Source organism: Rhinolophus sinicus, linkage group LG05, assembly GCF_036562045.2.
Source record: "Rhinolophus sinicus isolate RSC01 linkage group LG05, ASM3656204v1, whole genome shotgun sequence".
In the NCBI taxonomy this organism is placed as follows: Eukaryota; Metazoa; Chordata; class Mammalia; order Chiroptera; family Rhinolophidae; genus Rhinolophus; species Rhinolophus sinicus.
The window spans coordinates 178,164,293-178,189,184 of record NC_133755.1 but is presented as its reverse complement, the minus strand read 5'-3'; the positions used below and the strand labels follow the sequence as shown (position 1 = coordinate 178,189,184).

Here is a 24,892-nt window from a genome sequence, read left to right as displayed (position 1 = left end):
TAGTTCTTAATTCTGCAGTGTGTTCAACTTATTTGTGAACATTTTATTTTCCCCTGTAGATTGCAAATATCTTAAGAACGGGGGTGAACACAGAAGACATATGTAAATCCTCAAATATTATTTGTGACAATGGTTCTAATAGGGAACATTTGAAGCGCATACATCTTCACGATTTGGAGACTGAAATAATTTTTTAAGGAATGTTGGAGACCTGGCATATCTGGAGTTTCAACAGCCTGTCTTTTTTCAAAGTTGTGAAGACACTCTTATTTTACAAAGGTCCGCTCAGCCCGTCCCTAACGCATCGCAGGGTGTGTGCCACGTGCATGCGTGCGTGTGCGCGGTGGCAATCAACGCTGGTGGCCACTTTGCGCGGAGAAAGTACATCGACCTCCAGCCTCCTTTCTCGCGTTCCTCACATCTCACGTCTCCGAGTTCTCAGTGTTGTTTTGTCGAAGGTGCCTGGCGACTCCTCCGAGCGGAATGCAACCTCCATCCAGCACAGCGTTACCAGTGAGAGGTGAGGGGGGTGTCGGAGCGCGGGTATTTTACAGGACACATTGATTGTATACTTGCTGAATCGAATAGGAGCCCGTTTAGGACAATTTCCAGGCTGCCGTCTGTCCGAGCTGAGCTTGCAGGAGCCATTTGGGCCCAGGGATGCAACAGGATTTGAGAGACGCGGAAGGAGAAGAAAGGCCACCTAGCGGGCTTTGTCTCAGATTCTGGCAGGTTCTGCAGCCAGATTTCAAACGTGAAGCCGACGAAGCCCTTCCTTACACTAATTGGAAGGGTCTGGGAGTGACTCATATTACACCAGCTCCAATCTTCCCTCCCCGTAACCGCTAAATTGTAGCTTTAAAAGGAAGTGACATGGGGTGGGGGAGAGACGTCAGCTGAGGACCACTTTTTTTTTTTTTTTCCCCTCCGAAGGGTCCACCCCATGGGTGGAGTCTCGCCTTTCTTCCCAGCGTTGGCTGCCCTACAGCTCCTATAAACTAGTGGTGATCCCTGCACCCCAGCCTGCACCCTTTCAGTTTCTGATTTGCAAGTCCCTGTGTCCAGGGCCGCCGGGAAGGAGGTCTGTGCGGCTCGTGTGCTATTTCCAGGCGACTTCACCTCTGGGCGTGGCGGATTTCTGTCCCTCTTTCTGTCACGATTATTCTCTCCTTGGTTGGATTTCATGAAATCCTCTGGAAGGGGTAGGTACAGACAGACGAGCACTGGGGGGCGGAGAAGGAAGCGAGGCAGCAGTGGGGACGCGGTGGGCAGCCCCGGAAGGCGAGGGGCTTCGCTGCTACCAAAGGACCTTCCTTTGTGCGCAGCTGGGTCAGCCTTCCTGTCCCTGCGGTGATTGCGAGCCGCTGTTCGGGGCTGCTTTTCCCCCGGCACCCCAGGCCCCCTGGGGTTAAATCATTTTTTTTTTTCTGCACTAGATGAAGCTGGGAGAAGGTTCCTGTTACATATCGGTCTCTTTTGTGTCATGTAACATGTTCTTCCCTCTCTGGCGTTTCTATGGCAACCACAAAAATACTACACAAAATGCAGCCCCCCCATAAAGAGATTGATCTGTTTTTCCTTCCGAGTTGGTTGCTTTCGCGCCGGTTATCCCCTTGGCTGGCTAAAATCCAGCGTGGCTTTGTGCTACCCCTCCTCACTTTCATTTTGGTTTTTCCCTGTCACAGGAGGCCTGGGGGAGGGGAGTTGTCAAGGAAACAGGCGTTTGTAATCACCGCTTTATTTACTTAATTTTCAGCCCATGAATTTCTCCATCGTATCTAGGAATTATAAAAGGAATGGTTTGATGTTTATGTCAGTCTGCGGTGTCTGGTCTTTTTTAGAAAACCTGAACAGTTTTCAAGACGGGATAGTAATGCTGCGATCAGACTAGGTGGGCGAGCTGGCACTTCTTTGTAGGAGGTAAGAAAAGTTTCAGAGGGTGTTTAAGCATCAGCACTGTCTGCTCGGGTTTACCGAAAAGTCTGCGTGTTTAACGAGGGAGGGGGTCTTTGCTCTAGTCTGAACGGATTTAGCACTAACTCTAAGTTCAACAAGTGTGAGGTGGGAACAAATGCTGCGTGCCAGCAGGACTCTGCCTTTTGTGCGCTGTTTGGATCACCCACACTGTCCACTCTGCTTAACGTGAGGGTGTATGGACCTCGTTTCAAAACTGGGAAAGGGTTAACCCATCTGTGATTGTTAGCCATGCATGTTCAGTGGGAAAGAAAGTATTGTGAGATGTGGGAGGAAGTGTGTGTGTGTGTGTGTGTGTGTGTGTGTGTGTACGCGCCTCTGGTGGACGTAGGTGTGTGTGTAGGTGGCAGGGACAACAGAGGCAAGTCAAGAGTCCCAAGTAAATCTAGCGAATCTTCTTAACATCCTCAATGAGGAGAAAAAGAACTGATTTTTCAGGAAAAATATGAAACGTGACAGAACGGTATCATCTATCTAGTAATAAGCAAAGTTAAACATAATTAGAATCGAGTGACACATACGTTAGGAAGACACAGTCCAAATGGGCCTATTCACAGCTGGAGTCACACTGACGCCTCTGTCCAATGCACCTGAGGGAATGTTTGGTAATGGACGGCATTCCTTTAATGGGCCTCCCAAATCCCCAGGTTAGCCCCCTATAAGGCAGGTCAGTAGTAATCTCATCCTCGATTCCTAAAGTTATCTGTAGTTTTGGATAAAGATTTATGAAAGTCGCTCAGTCCTCCCTTTGCTTTCCCAGGATTAAAGCCAAAAGCATTGCTTAGAAATCTCACAGTAACCACTCCTGTGGTAGCAGGAAGAAGGGGTTCTGTTTGCCAAGGTCCTTATCTTAACACGCTTTATCTGTGACTTATACAACTTATTAGAGTGCAAGAGGTCTTCAGTGTTTCAGGTACGAAAGTTATCTGAAAATAGGGGCTAAATAGAGTGGCACAAAACTGACTAGAACTAAATGGAGTTAAGTCGAGAGAATGAGTTAAAGGGCGTAAACTGTAGAAAAGTATCATGAAAAAGAATGTGGCTTGTTTTGAAAAGCACATGTTAGCACAACAACAATTGGGTGGTAGGTTTTTGATGTTTGCAAAGAGTCATGCAAAGCAGGGGTGCTAGTTTTTCTAGCATGAAAATGTTCCTCAAAAATGTAGATTTATCACATGACCCTGCACTTTGAATGTGTAACTCAAAGTCTGTGATATGGGCACTCCTGGGTTTCTGGACCTGGGAAGTGCACAACCAAAAACTTTATGGGACAGAGTTCTTAGGAACAGAAGCAAGAATCTTTTAGAAACACAGCCAAAAATGAATGTACTGTCCTATGGTCAGACCCTGAGTAGAGGTTAAAAACATAATTTGCAGCCTTGACTTGGGAGAGGTTGGTGGAGCTACAGATGCAAAGCAAGCTGAGGGATCTCATGAAAGAGGCTGAACGGAGGTGATGCCCAGGGAATCACTTCTGAACTTGGAGTCAGTCTCCATTGCGTTAGGATCCCACTGTCTGCAAGGCTCTGAACTGAGTGCTGTCAAGTTCGTGAAGAAAACAGAAGCTGTAGTCTGTGCTCTCAAGTTTAACTCCACCAACCAGGGCTGACAACATGTGTAGGTGAGCACATAGCTGGGGAGGAGGAGGCAAGGCGAGAAGGAGGTGAGAAAGCAGGAGGCAGTTAGTCTCAGAGGAATAGTGTGAGGAGGATGCTGTTGAAGGTTTGAAGGGGAGGAGACAGACAATTCAAGGGGAAGAAGGCATAGGTTTCCCAGACGACAGGGATGGATGGTAAGACGTGGGTCACGGTTCAAGGTTCTTCTCTCAAGCATCTGTCTTTAGTGTGGAAGTAGGACTGGTCTACTCTATGCTGGTGGAAAGAGCTAGTAGATGATAAATTCAGGGACAGAATTTTGTTTAAATCAGAAGAAAGATTGGTAGAAGAAAGACAATGTGAATGGGAGGCAGAATCCTTCCCAATCCAATTATTCTTGAGTTGAAGCTCAAGGAGGGAAGGCCAGACTTAAATCAGACTTTAAACAAGGAAGAAATTTAGGAGAGAGAATTCCACAGGCGCCCACAGCATCATTCTAAGAAACCTACCATTGCCATTGCATTAAATTGTGGGGTGCTTAGATGAGCGCTTGGCCAACTTATTACATTTTGTGAGATTGGCTGTGTTCTGAAAAGGAGGACTATGGGTTTGGAAAGATGCTGCGTTCACAGCTCTGAAAGGTTTCTGACGCCTGAATGCTTAGAAACGTATGTGATCAAGCCTGCTTAATAATCATCTAATATTACCCAGAGCTTGGGCAACTCTCATTCAGTCATCTTGCCCAAGACAGAAACAGTGTGGAAAGCAAGTTTTGGAACTCTGAAATTGGCTTCGTGTATGGACCAGGGAGTGGATCACTAAGGCCACGGGAAAGAGGAAGCTTAGCTCATGAACTCGTTCTTTTCACAATATTTATTGTGCATCTATGATCTGCCAAGTGCTATGGATACAACTGTGAGCAAAACCAGATACAGTATAAATAGCTGCTACTTTTAAATAACCAAAGGGTTTTTACGGGAGATACTGTGACTGGCTGATATCCATTTTCTTCTAATGACTGAGTCAGAGGAAATGTCTTAAAATGAGAGCAATTTTTGGTGAACATTATCATAGAACAATCTATCTAACCTACCTTGCTTTGTTTTTGAAGACACACTCTTGCTCCGGAAAGATTTTCTACCTGTTTTCGTTTTCGTCTTCACTTTGTGACTCCAATCTGGTTTGCTCTACTTCTTCCTCTGACCCTAAGTCCTACCTTTCAGTCACCATTCACTCACTCACTCATTCATTCATACATACATACGTTCATCATCCATTCACCCATTTATTCATTCACTCAACAGATGATATTGCGTATCATGTGTCAGACAATATTATGCAAATAGCAATAAATAGGAAGTAATTTCTTCCCTAAAGAAACTCTAGAACTAGCAGGAGGACAGATGTAGAAACAGCCCGTTAAATCATGGGGTATTATTTTTGATAGAGGCTTTTTTTTTTTTGTCTAATCGCATTGGATGCTTCTCTTATTGTTGGACAGTGTTGTACATAGATTGCACTGGGCAGAGATGGGGAGAGTGGTTAGCAGTTGACTGTTGTCCGTCTTGTAATTTTCTTGTATCTTCCACATTGGTTGAGCTTAGGGCTGCTGTCAGGAGACAGTTAGTGATTAACTGAATAGGAGAAGTGGGATTTCTAACCCTGGAGACACAGATGAACAGAGTCCAGGAGGCTGGTACGTTCTGTTTCTGAAAAGTACAAGCTGAGCAAGATAACCTCTCATAGTGAGTTACTTAGGGACCCCTGTGGGACTATAACTCCCTCCAGATGGACTCAACGTATAGCATATTTAAAAGAGAAACTCTCACCTGCATCAAAATTACATGCCCGTTGGTTTCCTAGATATCCTCTTGTCATGTAGCGCTGGATTTCCCATAACACCTTGCAAGTCTGTGTCTCATGCCGACAAAACCAAGTAGCTTTCAACCCCTTAAATCTTAACTACCCAAAGTAAAGAATGTTACTAATAAAACCTCGCTGCCGTACTTGCTGTTTGTGTTTGCTGAGGCCATGAAGCTCCTCTTAGTAGGATTGTTTTGTCCCACATAATTTCTACCTTCAGTATGGAAATTATATGGGCGCCGGGAACACCGCCCTCCTCTGCTCCCCTGACCTTCTGGGGAAAACTTCTGGCAAGTTCCCCTTTCTTCTTCTTCTTTGTTATTTTGATCTCAGAGGAGATCAGCTTCTCCCTTAGCCGTGAAGCTGTTCCAGATAAATATGGTTGGCACGGCTGTCTCCCTCTTAATGTGGGCCGTACATAACAGCTGTGACACAGTCATTGCTCTGTGGGCTCCTACAAGAGAAGAGGCATATTCTGGACTTCATGGTAGTTTGAAGCTGGACACTAAAATTCCTTAGTTTTAAAAGTCCTTAGTTTTATTCCCAGGTGGTTATTCCTTAGTCTGGGTGATGACAGGTAACCCGCAAATGCCATCAGGGACGCTGAACTGACTGGCTAACCTGTAGGACACATGAGAATGAGAATAGCCCACCTTTCCTGAGGGCTTCCTATGTGCCAGTCTATTACACAGACTTCACATTTATTAATTCACTTCATCCTAAGAACAAACAGAGCAGGTAAAAACTATTAGGTTGCTGCAAAAGTAATTGCGGTCTTTGCAATTACTTTTAACCTTTTAAACTGCAATTACTTTTGCACCAACCTAATAGAATCACTTCCATTTTACAGATAAAGAAAGCAAAGATTAGAGAGTGTTAAGGTAGTCAGCTAGTATCATAATAAGTAACAGAGCTGAGATTTGAAACTAGACCATTGCCTTGCAGAGCCCTGGCTCCGAACCACTGTGTCTGCCACGTCTCTAGTGTCATAGTGACCCCTCTGTTCCCAGGTGGGCATAGGGCCTAGGATAGAGCAGACATGCAGTAAAAATTTCTGGAGTAGCGAACAACTATCTACCACGTAGATTCTCCCCCTTGCATGCCTCTCCTCCCGTTTTCATAACCTGCAGAAATACTGGAAGACAGACTCGTATTGTAGAACTTGGGGGAAGAACTAGTAGCAGTGCTGACAGGACAAGCTACTCTGGTTTTCAGGGAGCCTTGAGGTGATGTGGTGGGGGAAGGGAAAGGGCCCTGTGACAAAACATCTGAGTGACAGTGCAGCGCATACATCAAATTAAACATGAACTGTTCTCAAAACCAGGGTGCCGCCAAGGGTTGAACTTCGCTGGGAAGTCACTCTTACGGATATTGCTCTCCGTGGTTCCCAGGGCTGGGGGTGGAGAGTCAGGCTTTCTTTACTGCTGTGGCTCATCAACACTTCTATGGCCAAGTTTAAAGGCAGAGGGTGTTATCCGAAAAGACACTGCCAGTACTTATCTTAGACAAACTTTGCCATGAGAAGGGGAGAGGTGAATTGACCCAGGAGGGAAATTTGGTGTTTTCCCCGTCTCCATCAGCTTTCTGAGAGCTGCCACCTCTCTGTAGGCAGAGGTTAACCCAGGCTGATGAAATTTTAAAGAGGCTGCTCACACCAAGTGCTCTCCCCAGGCAGGAGGCTGCAGCCATGCCCACACAATCAATGCAATCATCTAAAACTTCCTAGATCCGGGACTGAGGAATTCTGCTCACTCCTCCTCTGCCCTCTGGGTCCTGTTGTGGGCGAGGGTAGGCTGAAAGGAGAGGTGGCCAGCAGCTTCCTTCCCCAGATGTGAATGCCCCTTCGCACTTATCTCCAGAATGAACCCCTGGCCTCTGTTGTCCTGACATTTTTCCTGCAGGCCCACTGATCCCTCATAAAACAGCTGCTTTTTCTAGAAGCTATTAGTACATTACATGGCAATCCTGTCTTTACGGTTCTATCCTCATGACTGCCCCTGGGCACTTGTTGATGGCAGGGGGTTTCTAATTGCACTGTTTCTGGCACAGAGCCAAGCACCTGGCACTGGATGGGTGTTTTGTCTAGAGAAAAAGTGTCGGGACTCAGATTTGCCTGAGCTGATGGCCTCCCAGCCAGGTCCTTCCAGGTTGACATTCCTTTAGGGCAAGTTCTCAATCTCATCACTGTTGACATTTTGGGACAAAGAATTCTTTGATTGTGGGGGCGTCCTGTGCATTGTAGGATATTTAGCAGCATCCCTGGGCCTCTACTTTCTAGATGCCAGGTGTAACACCCCCCACCCCCCCGTTGTGACAGCCAAAAAATGTTCCAGACATTGCCAAATGTCCCCTGGAGGGGCAAAACCCTTTGCCATCGAGAACCACTGCTCTAGGAAATTCCCTCTGACCCTCAGAAATCTGGTTCGTCCACTCCTCAATCCAAGTAAACCTATCTCTCAGGAATAACTTGTGCTCACCGTGCTTACAAAGACCAGTCTAAACCAAACAGGCAATTCATCCATTTAAATTAATAAGTAGATAGGAATTGAAAACGAATAATACAGTAAGCGAAGAGCAGATTGGCACCAGAAGGATTCAAATACTTTGCACCCTCTCTTCTGCTGGCAGATCTGCCTTGAGAGTCACAGTGCAGCCCGAGGTGGCTGGGGTGGGGGCTGGGGCGGGCCGGGGGTCTGCTAGCAGCCAGCCCACTCCCCAGAGCTCTACCCCTCTGCCTGGCTGAGCCCCGCGGGCCTACATTCTCTGCGGAACCACCCCTCCCTCTGGTGGAAGGGATTAACCTATCTAAAGAAAGGATGCTGAGAGCCTAGCATACCTGACTTCACTGACCTCTGCTGGGATTTGCTGATTAATTCCCAGTTTCCCAGGCCTTCACCTGAACCCAGGCGCTCCACACCCAGGTCTCACTACTTACTTATTTGCCACTTAGCACGCACCCTCCCTCCCTGTCTCCAGCTACTTTCACTTAGGAGAGGGCCTCTTTCACTTCCCGTCCTGGAACCAGCCGACCTGCACCAGCTTCAGATAAGACCCGGCCACACTGCTGGTACACACACTAGGTGTTCAGTCATGTCCTGTCCCCACCTTTTGTCTGCCCTTCTCTCTTCCTTCCAGGATTAGAACATGGGCGTGAGTGGGGCAGGTCTGCTGTTGTAAATTCCCTTGAAATTCCAGAATCCTCTTAAACAGTTTTTCTTCCCAAATCCTTGTATCCTGCCTACTGTTGGCCAAACACCGGGAGTACAGAGATGCGCCAGACAGGTTTGCTGAGGGGACAAGACAGAAACCCGAACTGACCATTTTAAGCGTTTGGGGAGGAGAAGCATAGAAAGCAGAACTGATAACCGCCCTGCCCTGTCTGGGGCTTCAGGAATGTTTTCTAGAGAAGAGCATAACCCTAAGCGAGGTCTGCAAAGCAGGACTGGTGCTGGGGTGCCCCGTGGCACGGGAGGGCAGAATGTGAGTCAGGAGGTGATGCGAGATGAGAGGATTGGGGCCCGGTGGGCAAGGGGCTTGCCTAGCCAGGTGGGGTTAGAGCATTCCTGAAGCGCTATCTGGGCCGTTGTAGCCGGAGGCAGGCAGACCCCAGCCAGGCTGGTGCCGGCATCCAGGAGACAGAGGGTGCTTCTGGCTGGGAGGAGGACGCTGAGGAGGGACCTGTCTGAGAGCTATAGGAAGTGGAGACACAGAATTTGGTCTCTGGTTGTACAGAGGGCCCCTTTGACCCTCTGTGATAGTAAATACAGAGGGAAATAAAAAACTTTTTTCTATAATGTTCTTCCCTAAGGTTCGCTTATAATGTGCTTTGTCCTGTAGTCATTTATGTCCTTTATTCTAGGCGGCACCCTCTATTTAGCACTTACGCCTGTGTTGTGAATCTCATTGCATCCTTACTCCAGCCAGTGGGGTGTGAATGACCTTCTCTAATCTGACTTGAAACTGAGGCAGAGATTGGTTAGCCAGCTTCCCTAAAGTCACAGAGCTGGGACCACCTGCCCATGGAGCAGACTGTGACTTGTGGTCTGTAAAGAATTAGAAAAGCATCGTCTGTTCTTGTATGATGCATTCTTTACCACAATTTCCTTGGGTCTTCTTTTAGGGTGAAAGGATTTTTCCATAGCTGCAAATTGTGCAGATTCTACGCTTTAACCCCACCCCCAATCATGCAGAAATTTAAGAAGTTACTTAAGACCAAACGATATAGTGAAGGTCTCATGGTGTCACCAAAATCCTCATTCGGCCTCCATTTCTAGAGGAATAACAGGGTTAAAATTTAAGTAGGGGAAAGAGGGAGAGAGGAGCACAGAGATATTTTAAATGTGCCTGGTGATTCTAATTATTTATATTGGTTCCAATTTTAGCCATATTGGGACTTCCTTCTCCCCTTCTCCCACTCCTTCTGTCTTCTCAAGTGACTGAACTGTGATTTCTCTTTAAGACAGTCAACAGCTTCACTCTGGTTTTACCCGCCCCCCCCCCCCCAAGAAGATGTACCTTTTCTGGAATGTGTATGTGCTGTGTTTGCAAGGCTGGCATCCGGCTGTGTCCTATGGGCGCTGGGCAGGCCTTGAGCGCAGCTCCCCTGCCCGCCTCTCCCAGCGGGGAGAGTCTTAGCCTGGCGTTAATGGGTCCTACCTTTGTCACAGGCCACAGGAACATTCCATTCAGGAAAATCGGGAGACTGCCTGGCCTCCTTCTCTAGATACTCTGCTGGCCATATAGACTCAGGGCCTTTTGGGGACCCCGAGAAGCAGCACCACAGAAGAGAGGACCAGGGCTGGGTCACAAAACCTGGGTTTGGACCCCAAACATGGCCACCTGCTTACTTTCCGTGGGACCTTGGGCTCCTTGAGACCTGCGGACTGTCTCATGGTCTGGACTCTCCCTGTCACTGGGAAGTAGCCTGGCACATCCTGCATCCTCATTTTCTGACCTGGTCAGGGAGGAGTCCAGGGTAGATGCAGATTTCTTCTACCACCACATCCTGGGGCCATTTTGGCCATGTGACAGCGAGTGTGCAGAGCTGCAGGGTAAACCTGACCTAGCTCACTCCAGCATCAGTTTGCCAAAAGATCTGAGGGAAAAGAATTTTTAAAAATAAACATGGATATGCCATAATGTAACACAAAATGTACATGAACTTGTAAGACGAACAGCAGACTTCCCATGCGTGGTGGTTTGGATGGCTTTAGGCTATAGCTCCAGACCCTTCAGAGTCAGTTGCTTCTGCTGAAAGGAGTATTTCTGTGGAAATTTTTGAAAAGCAAACTGAGCTGGATGATCCATCTCTGAGGGACTCTGGGAAGGAAGAGTAGCTTTCTCCTCCTGCCCTTTCATTGCCTTTCTCACTATCTCTAAACAGAGAGCCCTGGGGGTGGGGTGGGCTGGGGCAGGGCACTCGTACGCGTCATCCCTGGGAATCTGCCAGCCTCGTCCTCTTGTTCTTCTCGGTCTCTCTGCTCCTGGTGGTATAATTGATGGCGGGCTGCTTGGGTCTCCCTCTGGTCCCCCACCTTTGGGGGCCTTCCCACCCTCCTACTGGAACAGTCCCTTCTCTGGATAAGCCCAGGGCTGCTTCTGTTCTTTGTGGTCTCTCTCCTCCCATTACCTTGACCATCCTTGGAGAGGAAGTACTTTAACTCTTACTGCTTGCTGATAGCTTTTATCTTATCACTATTGTATGATAAGTTATCCTCCTAGTATCATAAAGGCTTCTTTCACTTGCGTTATCTTTTGACATCTGATCCAGTGAGGCATGTGTACTTTGCCACAGCAAAGGCTCACGAGCTCTCCTAAAGGAACCCATCACTTTCAGGGTCTCCCACTCTCCAGGGGGCCTGAAGAATAACCTAACCTAAACTGCGCGTGTGAAATACGAAACTTGGATAGAGCTTGTTGTAACTGATGGAAAGAGGAGAACCAACTGCCTCATTACCCCAACAAACCACTTTTCTTTTCCCTTTACAATAAAATGTTGGAGGAGAAAAATGCGAGCTGTGGACTTTGCCCCGGCACAAGCAAAGCAAGTTTTAGGTGATCTGTTAGAGAATAATAAGGAAGAAGGGTGGGCCTATTTATTTATGTGTGTGTGTGTGTGTGTGTGTGTGTGTGTGTGTGTCTATGCCCTTTTTAAAACCAAGTCGTTAAACAGGGATATGAAGTGTCACTTGACCAAATAATTCATATTAATCATTTGAAAATGGAAATAGTGCTGTCACACCATTGAGGTGCTATGGGTCTGCACATAAGAAGTGCTACTATATGTTCTAGTAAAATTCAGGTGAGGACAGTCGTGTGACACAGGGCAGTGAGCTTGACAGTATGGGGGCAGCCTGTTGGAAGTGGAGAAAAGGTGTTCTCTGACCACGGGGGGTTATTATCTAATAAACCAACACGTCTGCTAAAACATGTCCTATTTAAGATATGGCAAAATATCTAGTTGGGGACAGACTCAACCATGTGGAACGCAACCCCAAATCTGAAGTATAAAGTGAGAAAAATTATTGTCAAAAGCCTATGTACTTCATTAGCCTTAATCTGATTTTACCCTGAACCCACTTACACAGCTTACCTAACACTGAAAGTACTGGCTTAACAAGCTTGGTTATCTGTTTCCTGGATAAATTGTGGAAATGTAACAATTGATAGCAAGGTAGGAAAAGAAAGCATAGTCAACTTAAATAAATTATTAGTGGTTGAGACTCTCCCTGACGCACAGTGGAACCACAGTCCTGAACAGCCAATGTACTTCATTTACAAAGGCAGCAAAGTCCAGACCACACTAGAACGATTGCTGTGAAAAACAAAAGTTTTGTCGATTTTATCTTTTGACAATTTAAGTTATAAATTGTACCTTTCCAGAAAATTCTTTCATAAAAAAGTTGTCCTCCGGCTGACACAGGTGAGGAAGGAGATTGCTGTAGGTAGAGTCAAGATGGCCTGTTTTCTGTCCCCTCCTTCCGGGAAGCTGAGCCCTGGGCTGGCCTCCAAGCACTGGAGTCTTTCGGAGCATCTGTTCCCTATTTCGTTGCTGATGAAAGGAGTGGGGAGGTTAATCAAAGGAAGTATGCGTGAGCGACAAAGGATCAGACTGTGGAAGGGCTGAGTGACTTGCCACAAACACTTGGGCCTTTGATTCAGTCACGGGACGCAGCCAGGGCTGTGAAGGGAAGACGTGGCTGGGTGAGCAGGGATCCCACAGCTCACCCACTTGATCCAGGCCTCAGTGGCGAGTCCCAGCCCTGTTCTCAGCCTTGCCTGTCCATGGGACTCACCTACGTTGGACCAGCAAAAAAGTGACTGGACAACAAGAAAACCACAGCCAGGACGAGGCGGTGGGGATGAGGAAGATGATGGCGATGGTGACGGCCTCGTTTAAGATGATCATGGACCAGGCAGGGTTCTAGAAACAACGAATCCTCACCCAACCCCACGAAGTAGGAGCTCTTAGTATCTCCATTTGACAGATGAGAAAACTGAGGTTAAGTAATTTGCCGAGGATCGCAGAGCCCATACAGGCAGAGCAGCTCTTTGGCTCGAGTCCCTGTACCCTCTGCAGCCTGTAGATACTCAGTAGTCTGGGTGCCGTGTGCTTACACTGTAGCAGGAAGCTCAGGTCGGCTTCCTTAGACCAAAGGAAAAAAGATGAAACCAGCTGCAGGAAATCCCTGTACCCCTGATTTTGTTTTGTTTTGTTTTTCCCAACATCTCCTGGATTTTACGTTAATGGTATAGTGGAAAGTTACAGTAGAAAGTCTGGAAGGTTCCATTATCTCTGGCCGACTATTATTCCTAGAAGAGAGGTATTGTTAAGTCACTGAATTTTTCCACATCAAATGTAGGTTGGTAACTTCATGTTATTAGTTGGATTTATGGAAAGTGAAATATCCCAGCTACCCGTGTGAACTATTGGCTTTGTGGATGGTGACCTGAGTGGGGGTGGGTGCAGCATAGCAGCTGTGTCCCACGGGCAAGTTACTAAGACGCCATAAGCTGGGCGTTTCTCTAGAACAGGGTAGTGGATGTGACAGGCCATTGAAGTAGTTCATAGTATGACGGTTTATTAATCGCCGGCCATGTCCAAACTGGACACTGTGGGTACCAGATGAAAAACACGTTATCTCCTAAGGAATTCAGCCTTGTGGAAAGGCAGACATATACACCAAGGGAAATGCCATTTGTTGATGTTATGTGGCCTCGGGACTGTGCTGAATGAGTCTCTTACATCGTTTCCTCATGCAGTATGTAATCTTAACCATGCAATGGTCAAGTTCGGTAATAGTGAACTTAGCAGTGATAAGGAGGGGACAGGGAAAGATGCATCTCACCGTTTGGGGGGAGGGGCAGCAGGCTGGTACAGGCCAGGGCAGGGTTTCCAAAGATGGACACACATTTGGAAAGTCACACACATTTAGGAGGGCATCAGACAGATGGGACAGAAGACGCAGGGGCTCAGCAGCGTGAAAGTAAACTATGCAGGAAACGACAAGAGCTGGTTGTGAGGAAAGTTCACTGAAGTGTACCCTTCTCCTCCAAGAAGCTGTCCTGACCTCACTGCCCTGCCCTGGTGGCACTAGGTGCCCTCACCTCGCTTTTTATTCTAAAAACACACTGCACATTCCAGGAGCGTAGCCGTTAGCCTTTGACTTTATACTTGAAGTTTTCTGATCGTTCTTGCCTACAGTGTAGCAAGCTCCTTGGGGCCATTCGGTGTCTCCACTCACCAGGATGGTACCCCAATAAATGTTTGTTGAAGGAATGAAAGCCATCCTCTGAGGAAGGGGCTAAGAGAAATGGACACAGGGGGCGTGATTGTCCTTTGAAATGCTAACAATTCAACTGAAGCCTGAATTGCATCATAGCAACAAGCTGCCAGATCAGATGATGCTTTTGTTAAAGAGACTAAGTCTCCTTCCCTAGATGAGTTTTCTGTGTGGTAAAGCAATTTGCAGTTCAGTATGTGTCCCAAACATGTACAATGCCAGGTGACTGCGAATGTCTTACACTGGATCTGGACAGGTCAGAGAGACGTGCCTGTCCTTGGCTCAGGGTGTCGCACAGAAGTAGCACTGTGGAGCCAGCTGCTGACAGGTTTTTTTTAAACTGACCCATTTACTTTCCAGAAATTATTAAATGTCTTTCTGGAAATTATTAAATGTCTTCCTGAGTTGGACAGATTTGCAGAGCTACCACTGGGTGGGTCAATGCATCAATGAGTGAGGGTGGCTTCATAGGCGTGGGAACTGGACAGTCACTCAGGACCCTGCACTTGGTCTGAGCCGCTGCTCTCGCTGTCTTGAAATTCTTAATCATTTTTGCACAAGGGGCCCCACATTCTCATTTTGGACCGGGCCCTGAAAATTATGTAGTCCAGGCACTGAGCCTGGAAAAGTGTCATGAGTGCTCGTGGATGCCAGCTGGTGTGGTAACACCACAGTCCTGCCCTCACTCTGGACGGCTTTTCAAAAAGCAGGGCTGTGTGAGACAGGATGGGTATATAAAATAAGGCCATGACCACCAGCAGTTCCAAGTGTGGGCGCCCCTGCCAGCCAGTGTCATGTCCGCTCATCTCAGTAAATGGAGGACGCTGTTTTGCTAGTAAAGCTCGTGGTTAAATTGCTCCCCCGTCCTTAACCTCCAGCCGTGTAATTTTTCAACCAACTCTTACTAAAACCTAGTCTGAAGAATGACTCAGTGTGGATGGTATTTCCATGGTTGTTTTGGGAAATAAGAACCATCTCCTAACCTATAAAGATGGCAAAGTCCAAGACTGAAGTTGCCTCCAAGCAGAGGCACTCCTTGTCTGGGGATTCTGAGACTGTTGTTCTCCTGTGTCACTTTAAGTGTGTGTGTGTGTGTGTGTCTGTGTGTGTGTGTTCTCTGTATTTCAGTTGCCTTTTTCAATCAAGGCATAAGTAAAAAATGTATGTTTCACCTTTTCCACCAAGAACATCAATTTTATATTCAGAGAAGATAACTTTTTAAAAAACAAAATTCTAAAAATGGTAGTTGGGCACTTTCAGATATTTGGAGAATCTGCTAACTCTTTTTGCAGGGAATTTATTTTCAAATGGCAAAGGCTAGAATGATGCAAAGATGGAATTGCTGCCATTTTGAATTATTTCAGGTATTCCAGCCAAGACACATCACTTTTTAAGGAATGGAACAAACTTACAATTTTCATCTCTGGACTGCCATTCTCAGTCTTGGAGATTTCATGGGGGAAATTGAAAAAGTATCGTAAGTCTGGAGATGAGTAAAATTCCGTTCCCAGACACTGGGAAGTGTAAATGCTAGAACCTTTACTCTGGTGTGCAGGACTTGGTCCCAGTGTTTCAATTTAGGAACTCGTAGCTCTCGTGTGTACACCAAAGCTAAGTCATGCTGAGTTGACAACCTAATTTATTTCATTGGTGCCATTATTGGGTGAGTCAATTGGGAAAATGCCAGAGCAAGCCTGTTTTATTTAAGGGAAAACTTGACAGAATGTGCATAGCATTGCTGTGTACATGACACGGAAGCTGGGGGTTGAGAGACCAGCTGGATTCATAGCCAATGGGACAACAAAATCGGCTTGTTTTTGCTTCCGCTATAAAATAGAAGATGGAACTACCACTCCTTTCCATCTTCTACGAGTATTTCACATCTCTCTCTCATTCATTCTTGCCCACATTCCTTTTGAATTTCCATGAAGAAAACTGAGTTGACTCCTAATATTCAAAAATCCTGCTTATCTTATTTTTTTGACTGTTGGGATTTCAACATTCATGTAATTTTTTGACAGCTTTATCAAGATGTGTTTTGCATATTATAAAATGCAGCCATTTTAAATGTGTGGTTCAATGAGTTTTGGTAAATTTGTACAATTGTGCAACAATCACCAAAATCCAGGGTAGAACCCTTCCGTCAGCCCAGCCAGTTCCCTCATTCTGTGCACTTGGTCTTTAGTTGGACCTCTAGCCCCAGGCTGGATCCGTGTTCTGTCTTCTGTCTATGTAGTTTTGCCTTTTCTGCGAACTGAATATCAGTGGAATAACTCTGTGTAGGGTTTTGTGTCTGGCTTCTTTCATTTAGCACAGTCGTTTTGAGGTGTGTTGCATGAGTCAGTAGTTTGCTTCTTGGTTTTGCTGGGCAGTATTCCATTGTACAGGTAAGCTGCATCTTGTTTACTGGTTCACCAGGTGTTGGATATTTGGTTGGTTTTAAGCGTTCATCTTTTTTGAGTTTGGCTACTTTTATTCCTAACCCAGAGTACATATCAGAAGTAAGTCCCATTTTCCTTGCTCCGTTATCTCTCTCCCCAGAATCCCACATGGGGGACAGGAATATCCATAGTAAGGGCTTTGAGAAAGAGAGCAGACAGCTGCCCCCACCCATCACTGACCACGGTGGTTCTGTGAGAATCGTGCAACAAATGTTTTGCATTTGATGCTGTAGGTTGATCAGAAAGCAGCTCTGACTTTGGGAAAAGAGAAGATCTCCCGGCCCTAAAACTGGAGCACAGGGGACATAAATCCGTGACGTGTCTTATTGGTTCATTTGTCTTCCACCCAGAAAATGTGAAAATTTTCATGTTGCCAAACTGATGAACCCATTTCTTTTCCTTCAATTATTTATCTCCCCACTGATTTCATTAACTAAATGAAGCTTTTGGCAATTCGCCAAATTTCATTCACAAACTCTTTCTGTAAGTGTCTGTTGTATGTAGGCCCGTGCTGGCTCCTAGGGGACAAAAGCCACCAGCCACCGTCCCTACCTCACGGAGCTGTGCTCCAGGGAACTGTGTCACTTCTGCTCTGCTTGGCCATTGAAGGGCAGCTGACTCTATAGCTCCAGGACCATTCCTTTTGCACATTTGAGCCCTGAAATTTCATCCGCATTTCTTCCCGGTGAGTCTGCTATAGGAAACATGGTCTATTGCTTCCTTTCATGGGAAGCACTGAGAGGGGAACATACGCACAGTAGTCAATCTCAGGTATTCAAAGCAGCCTTACGTGAAGGAGAAAAACCTTTGACCCACTGGAAATTCTCTCTGGATCTTAAGCACAAAGCCTAATTATCCTAGATGGTGGCAATAGCAGCTTGGGCATGCATGCCAGGGGCTGATTTCGCTTTGCTCTTTGGGGCTGTCTGGAATAACATCCTTACAGCCTTTGCCCACAGGCTATACTTAGGATCCAAGGGAAGGTCCCATCCTTCCTTTATTTATGGCCCAGTTTCATGGGGATCACACCAGTTGAGAAGGACCCACCCTACCTCCCTGCAGCGGGCACCAGTGTCACACCAGTAGACCTTGGCACTGATATCTTGCTCTACCCCCTGGGGAGGGTGCCTTTTTTCCTGCAGGCTGACACTCCCCCAACTCTCCTTTCCATTATAAGGACTCATTCATTCCTTTGTGTAAACAATGCCAGGGCACGTGTGTTGGCAACACACATGGACTGAAAGCTGACTGTGTTTATGTTTTGTCTTCTCAGGGGCCAGGAGCTTCTTTTGTTTTTTACAACAACTTCATGAGAAATAATTCACCTACCATAAAGTTCACCCATTTTAAGTATAAAATTCAGTAGTCTATTCAAAGTTGTGTAACCATCACCACTGTCTACTTTTAGATCATTTTCCTCACCTCACAAAGAAACCCCACCCCCACGGGCAGTCACTCCCCATCTGCAGCCCCCCAGCGCTGGATGGCCACTAGTCTACTTTGTATAGATGTGCTCATTTGGGACATTTCATCTAAACAGAACCATACAACATATGGGCCTCGGTGGCTGGTTTCTTTTCCTTCGTGTAATGTTTTTGAGGGTCGTTCATATTGTAGCATATATCATAATTCATTCTTTTTTGGTGGCTGCATAATATTCCATTGTGTGCCTACACCACATGCTATTTATTCATTAGTTAATGGACGTTGGGACTGTTAACTACCTTTTAGCTATTATGAGTAATGCTGCTATGAACTTTCATGAACAAGGTTGTGTGTGAGCTTCTGTTTTTGTTTCTTTGGGGTCATTAATTCCTGGGTTATGTGGAAACCGTGTTTAACAAGTGAGGAGCCAGAGCTGGGTGTTTTGCATTCACTTGCCAAAATCTTCTCTGAGGCTAAGGAAGCAATGACACTTTGCATAGGTGTCTTGGACTTTCAAATCCAAGACCCCTTGCTATTCAGACCGACATCAAAATGTTACTATTGAGTTCATGCAGGAGAATTTTATATGTGAGACACCAAAGTAAAGGAATGAAGTAGTTTTCAGAAGAGCTGTTGGTTCAGCTCACGTAGTGGTGATTACATTGGTTCTATCACACGGTACGAAGGTTGTGTCCCATCCAACCTAGTTTGTCTTTGGGTTAGAAGTGCTGTGTGTACAGGGGTAGCTGGCTCTGTACCACCCTCAGAACAGTGAAAAACGGTTTGTTGGGTGTGTTCAGCATGTTGTGCCTTTTTCTTAACAGTTTCAGAATACTAGCATTTTGGGGCCCAAGTAGTATATTTCCAGAGCTCTCCGCTCTGCTGGGATTTGTTTTCTTAGAAACTAGGAAGCCCCATGAAGAGCGTTATCTGAAACCAAAAAGCATTTGCTTTTGGTAGTGGTCCTATTTTGGTTCTCTGATTTGAGTTAGTATTAACTGATCTTTAAAAATTAAATTACTGTAGATTAAAGCTTAGATCAAGAATTAAAGGAGTGAGTCTCCCAGTAGCATACCATTCGCTAAACTATACCTCTTTCCATGGGAAGGAGCAGTTGCAATTGTAGCTTGAGGTTTTGCAAGAATGTATTTTTTTGTGTGTGTACCATATTCCCTGATACTTAGTTCTTACTGTGTATAGAGGATTAACAGAGATGTAAAGAACATAACCATGAAAAAAGATAACTAATGAATTGTATATACATATAAGTCACTTTAATTATCGTTTAGTACTTCAAATCAATTGTCTTACTTTTTGCCCTCAATAGTTTTGTGAGGGAGGTTAATGGGAATGCTAGATGAGGGAACAGAGACTCAGGAAAGGTACAGGACCAAACAGATTAGTCACCAAACTAAATGAGTCATAGATCTTCCTTGAGCCTCCATTTCCTTATGTGTAAAATCACAGTGGTACCTCATGTAATACAGTGGTACCTTGGTTTTCGAACGTTTCCATTGATGAACATTTCAGTGTACGAACGCCGTAAATTTTATGGATCTATGGTATCATTAGATAGTAAAATTCATGCTAAATTTGCAGTTTTAGGGATTGATTTTAAAGGTCTGAAACGGGTTAATCCATTTTGCATTACTTTCTATGCGGAACCCGTACCTCGGTTTTCGAACGTTTCAGAACTCAGTTTTCTGGAATGGATTATGTTAAAAAACTGAGGTACTATTGTAAATCAGAGAGCATTGTCAATTTCAAATAGTATATGTCAACATACTTAAGTAATACATGCAGTATAAAAGTTTGAGCTCTTTTTTTAACTTAAATTTATTACCCAAGTGGTAAATATTCTTGGTAAAATAATTAGAAAATACAGAGAAGCATAAAGAAAAAAATTATTTCCTGTTGTCTCTCTAACTTGCTACATGCTCCTGGAGTGTTAAATGTCTGAGCCTGAAAAGCAATTTATTAATATCTAGTAAAGCTGGAGGTGTGCCTGTCAGAATGACGCAGCAATTCCAGTCCCTGTGTTCCTTGATGCATTGTCTATAATAGAGAGAAAATGGGAACTACCCTGAATGTCCATGTCCATCAATGTGGTAATTAACGTTTGGGGTTAATACAAAAGAATACACTTCTGCAACTGAAATGACTCAAACACGTACACATCATTTCAAAAACATAGTGTCGAGTGTAGAAAGGGAATTACAAAAGTATTCAAATATTATTTAGGTACATCATTAGGACCCAAAATGATGTGTTGTCTGTGAATTCACATACACACAGTAAAAGAAGAAAAACAGAGAAGGACACACCATATTTCCTCAAATTGGGGAAGTGGCTTCAATATCTATACTACTTTATTTCTTAAAAAATGAAGCAAACATGACTAGATGTCAATCTGGGAAAATATTTTTTTATGTTTGTATCGTTGAAATATTTCAGAAATTTAAAAAATGTTTGATGACTCACCATCCAGAATACTTCCTAAGCACAGAGACACATTTTTTTCTTTTGTCAAAGTTGTTATTGTATATTGTAAACATCTGTTTGTTACTCAGTATACTTCCTTGCTGTTGGTCTTCTGGCCCTCCTAAGTCTCTCTCTTCCAATTTAAATACTTACTCAGAGAAGAATTTTTAGAGGAAGAAGCAAAATTGCCAGTCTCCCTATATATTTTATAATTATTTTCTGTTTATTCATTTGTAACTATTCATGATTATTTCTAATTCCTTTATGATATATTTGGCCTCTGACACTGAAGGAGCTCATAACCTAAAAGCAGGGGCAAAATTAAAGTCTGGTTCAGTCAAGATATAAAGAATCCATTGAATTTACAAAGAAATTCTTCAAAGTTTGGGAATTCACAAGGTGGAACTTTTATTTAATATTACCAAAACAGCAATCAAGCACGTGGGTTGGAAAGAGATTCTCCCGTTGCGGTTGTTAGAACTGAGTCACTGGCTGCTGTCCTCAAGTCCTCGTTTCCAGTGTCCCCCGACTCCCTTCAGGTCCTGTGTCTTAGGCCTTCGTGGAAAATAGCCCCAGGCCTCCTGAGGCTTTGCGACCTCTCATTCCTGTAGGTGTTCAGTCCCTGGATCTTGAGATGCATCAGTTAAGAAGACAACTAAACCTGCCTTCCAGGCCCTAAACTAATGGTAATGCGTTGCTTTAAAAAATCTGAACTATTTCCCCCCCACCCCTGCTGCTTTTTTTTTTTTTTCTCCTGCAGAAACCACCCTCTATGTAGATTTTTACATCAGAGCTAGTGATACCCTTATGAGTGTCGGGCGTACTTCTCCCATGTTTGAGTGGAAAAAGTAAGGCCCAGGAAGTGGCTTCCGCACCCCTCTTGCTTTCCCTCAATCCCGCCCAGCACAGTGACCTGAGTGTCCCCTAAGGCACAGCTCCCTGACTTCCTGCGGCTGGTTCAGCGGGATGGCCCATCTGTGATATACCAAGCATTTCACTGCCTCTGAGAGAGAAGACGGTGGGTGTTGGGTGGGAGGCCCAAGAGAACTAGGCAAAGGGAAGAAGGAGCACAGCTCTGGTAATGTGCTTTGTCCCTCAGCACCGGGGTGACGGGCCTTGTCACCTGCCTCGCTAGACGCCAGGTTTTCTTTTATAAAATGAGCAGTTAGCGTATTGATCCCTATGGTTCATTTCTTCCCTGTTTATTGGTATTTAATGTATAAAATTGTTCTATGAATTAATGGAGTAGGGAAGGATCTTTTAGTAAATGTCTTGCATACAGTCGGTTAAATATTTGGAAATAAATCAATTTAAATCCTCACGGAACATCATAGCCCAAAATAAATCATCGGATCACATCATTAAAAATAAAATTAATTATGGAGAAAATAGATGAAATAAATGAATGTTTACCAGTTTTCTGCAGGCCAAGAAGGAAGGGTGCAAAGCATAACCTTTATAAACGAAATTACAGTTCTTTGTAATGATTCAAAACTCCAATAAGCTAAAAATAAAAGCAAACCAACTGCAAAAATTGGTCACCCTAAATGGAATAGGAAAGATGCTCTCCTTTTTAGTATATGAAGAGCTCATACGATTCAATAGGCAAGAGATAAGTGGGTGATAGATAAAAAGATAAGTCTTTATAGATAAATAAATATAGATAGATATCGATAAATATAGACAGATAAAAAGATAAGTAAAAAGCAATAATTCAATAAATGTTAAAAAATATCCAGCTTTGCTTATCACCCCCAAAAATGCAAATTAAAATAATGCGCTACAACTTTTAATGTATGAAGAGTTAGTCTGGTTTTTATTTTTTTTAATGAGAATTCTTATTGCTGACATACGTGATGAAATGGGTATTTTTGAATATTGCTGGTAATAATATAATGCAAGAGTTACAAACTCTATGAAAAGCAATTTGGCAATATTTACCAGATGCCTTAAAAGATTTGTTCCTTGAACCCAGAAATCCTTAGCTAGGAATTTATTCTAAAGAAATAGCCTAAGATTTGAGCTTTATGCCTCAAATTGTTAAGCATTGCATTATTTACTACTGAAAAGGCAAAAAGAAGCCTAAATATACAACGAGACAATAATTATGATATGTCCAGTATAACCAGTAGAATATCTATATTGTGATATGAACATTGAAAATAACTTCACGAAAGGTTAAGAAAAGGACATGTAAAATTGATTTAGCGTACAATCTCAACTGTATTTGAAAATAAAAAAACCTCGGCAATGGCTTTTCTAGCAAAGGGGGGGAAAGCCCATCCACCAAAGCCTTCACCAAAGATTGAAAAAAATAAGCCACAATGTCAGTGGCTGTTACAGGTGCTAAATTTTCTAGATTTTAGAACTTTACAAGTTTTATATAATGAATGTGAAATACTGTTATGATGGGGGAGGGAAATTATCTTTAAAAATACCTATGACTTTGGCTAAGTGACTTACTTACACAGTGAGTATAATTTCCTTTACTTTCACCAGATTTGTATTTTAATAGAAGATTATTTAAAAGAAAAAAAGTCAACTCTGTTCCCCAACCAACATCTGATCTTCCCTACTGGGGTTTAAGTAGGTAATTTGCTTTAATTTTAGTTATTTTCATGTCAATTTGATGTACCGACTCGTGTATTTTCATGTCAGTTTGATGGCAAGTTACTTGCCCAAGGTCACACAGTCAGTGTTGGTAGAAGAGGTTATTTTACACACTGTGACGGTTTGCAGAGCAATTGTGTGGGTTTATCTGCATGGCTTTTTGCAGGAAGAAAAAACTTGTTAGGTCATCTGCCATGTGCTTAATGTAGTAGGAAAGAAACCTGGGATTTTCTCGGTTCATGCTGTCACTTTTGTAGATTGTTTTTGGCAATTCAATTATTGGTCTGGAAATGAAACATATTAGGTCATCTAGAGATTCAGATTGAGTCAACATGTATTGAGCACCTGTTTATCCTGTAAGAAGCGGAAGGGGTGGGGGTTCATCTTGGGCCTGAAATTTTACTAAGTGCTTTGGTTTAATGGGCATGGTAGTGATTCATAAAACACAGAGACATGCGCTGCAAGGATCCCCTGGGCTTACTTTCGGAAGTCTAATGCAGTGGTGTAAATAAAGCTGCAACAATACGTATCAATCAATGAATTTTTAACTTAATGGATGAATGGGTAGCTTCGTGGACAGACAACCTAAGGAATGAATGAAGTTCCCAATGAATTAATGAATATTTGCATGAGTCCAAGAATACCTGTCCTGGAGTCTGCGCAACAGAAATTGAAGAGAACGTCATTGCTTTAACCAAGCGTCCTCTTCCTGAGCTTTGTGACTAAAGTAGGAAAAGAAAGGGAACGAGCGAAGGCCCTGCTTCATGTTTTAGCACTGCTGTTATTAATGAAACTTTTCAAGGAATAGCCAGTCCCTATGACCCCAAAAGCATTATTCATCTCAGTACTTCAGTATTCTGTGGTCATATTTCAGACCTCGAGAAACAAGGATACTGTAAGTCCAATTATTTGGGGCACTCACAGCCAGCAATTCTGTCTTCAATAAATGATTCATGTCAGGAAAGCATTTAAGTGCATTTGTTTTCTAATAAGTCTCTCTTCAGGTCCATTATGTATGAATCAAGTCAGGGAAATTGCCTGAGCTCGTTGGCATCCCTTTATGAAAATCAAAGAAATGAAAGATTTAGAGTCTAACCTTATTGATCTCCCACCTTCTCCGTACTCCTTACCATAAAGTATGGATTGGCAACAACAAGGTGTCTGAGAACTCAAGGGTCACGGATGCTTAACGAACAGTGGAGAGGATGGAAAGGGACCCACCAGAGAGAAAAGAGCCCAGTAACTGGTGTCTGAGACACAGGAGAAGAAGACAGGCCACTGCTGATTTCCCCCCAAATTCACGCCTCTGAGCAGACCCTCAGTGAACCACCCCACTTACAGGAAGCTCCACTGATCATGATGGAGCCATCAGAGCGCTGCCTCCAAGCTCTACTCCTGGGTAAATACCCCAGGCTTCTAATGCCATGTTAGCACCCATGAATGAGCCTGGATAATGGCTGCATTTCCCATTTTTCTGAGCCATAAAATTGGGAGCGGTCACAGATGCCTCAGCATCTTCCCAGTAGAGTCCTTGCACACCGCTTACCTCACCAAACTCTCCCAGCAGCCTCTGGGGTCAGTGTATCTGTCAGATTCTCCTACTGACAGACGAGGAAGCTGACTTCTAGAGGCCAAGTGACCAAGCTAGCACGGTCATACGGACGGTGGAGTCAAAGCCAGATTCCTGACTCAATCCTGGGGCGTCCCCTCTGCAGCTCTT

General features: G+C 44.4%; 1 protein-coding gene across 6 annotated transcripts in view; it reads left to right on the top strand.

Moving 5' to 3' along the window:
* Positions 1-327: 327 nt before the first annotated feature.
* The window catches only part of AGPAT4 (1-acylglycerol-3-phosphate O-acyltransferase 4), a 104,862-nt gene continuing 80,297 nt past the window's right edge, over positions 328-24,892 (top strand). The window contains exons 1-2 of one of the 6 annotated variants that reach the window (XM_074333788.1): positions 328-520; positions 1,842-1,920. The gene's annotated coding sequence lies outside the window, so the exon portion shown is untranslated. Of the gene's footprint in view, positions 521-954; positions 1,203-1,756; positions 1,921-24,892 lie in introns of those variants that run through there. The other 5 variants (XM_019749808.2, XM_074333787.1, XM_019749823.2 and 2 more) reach the window with 5 other exon arrangements.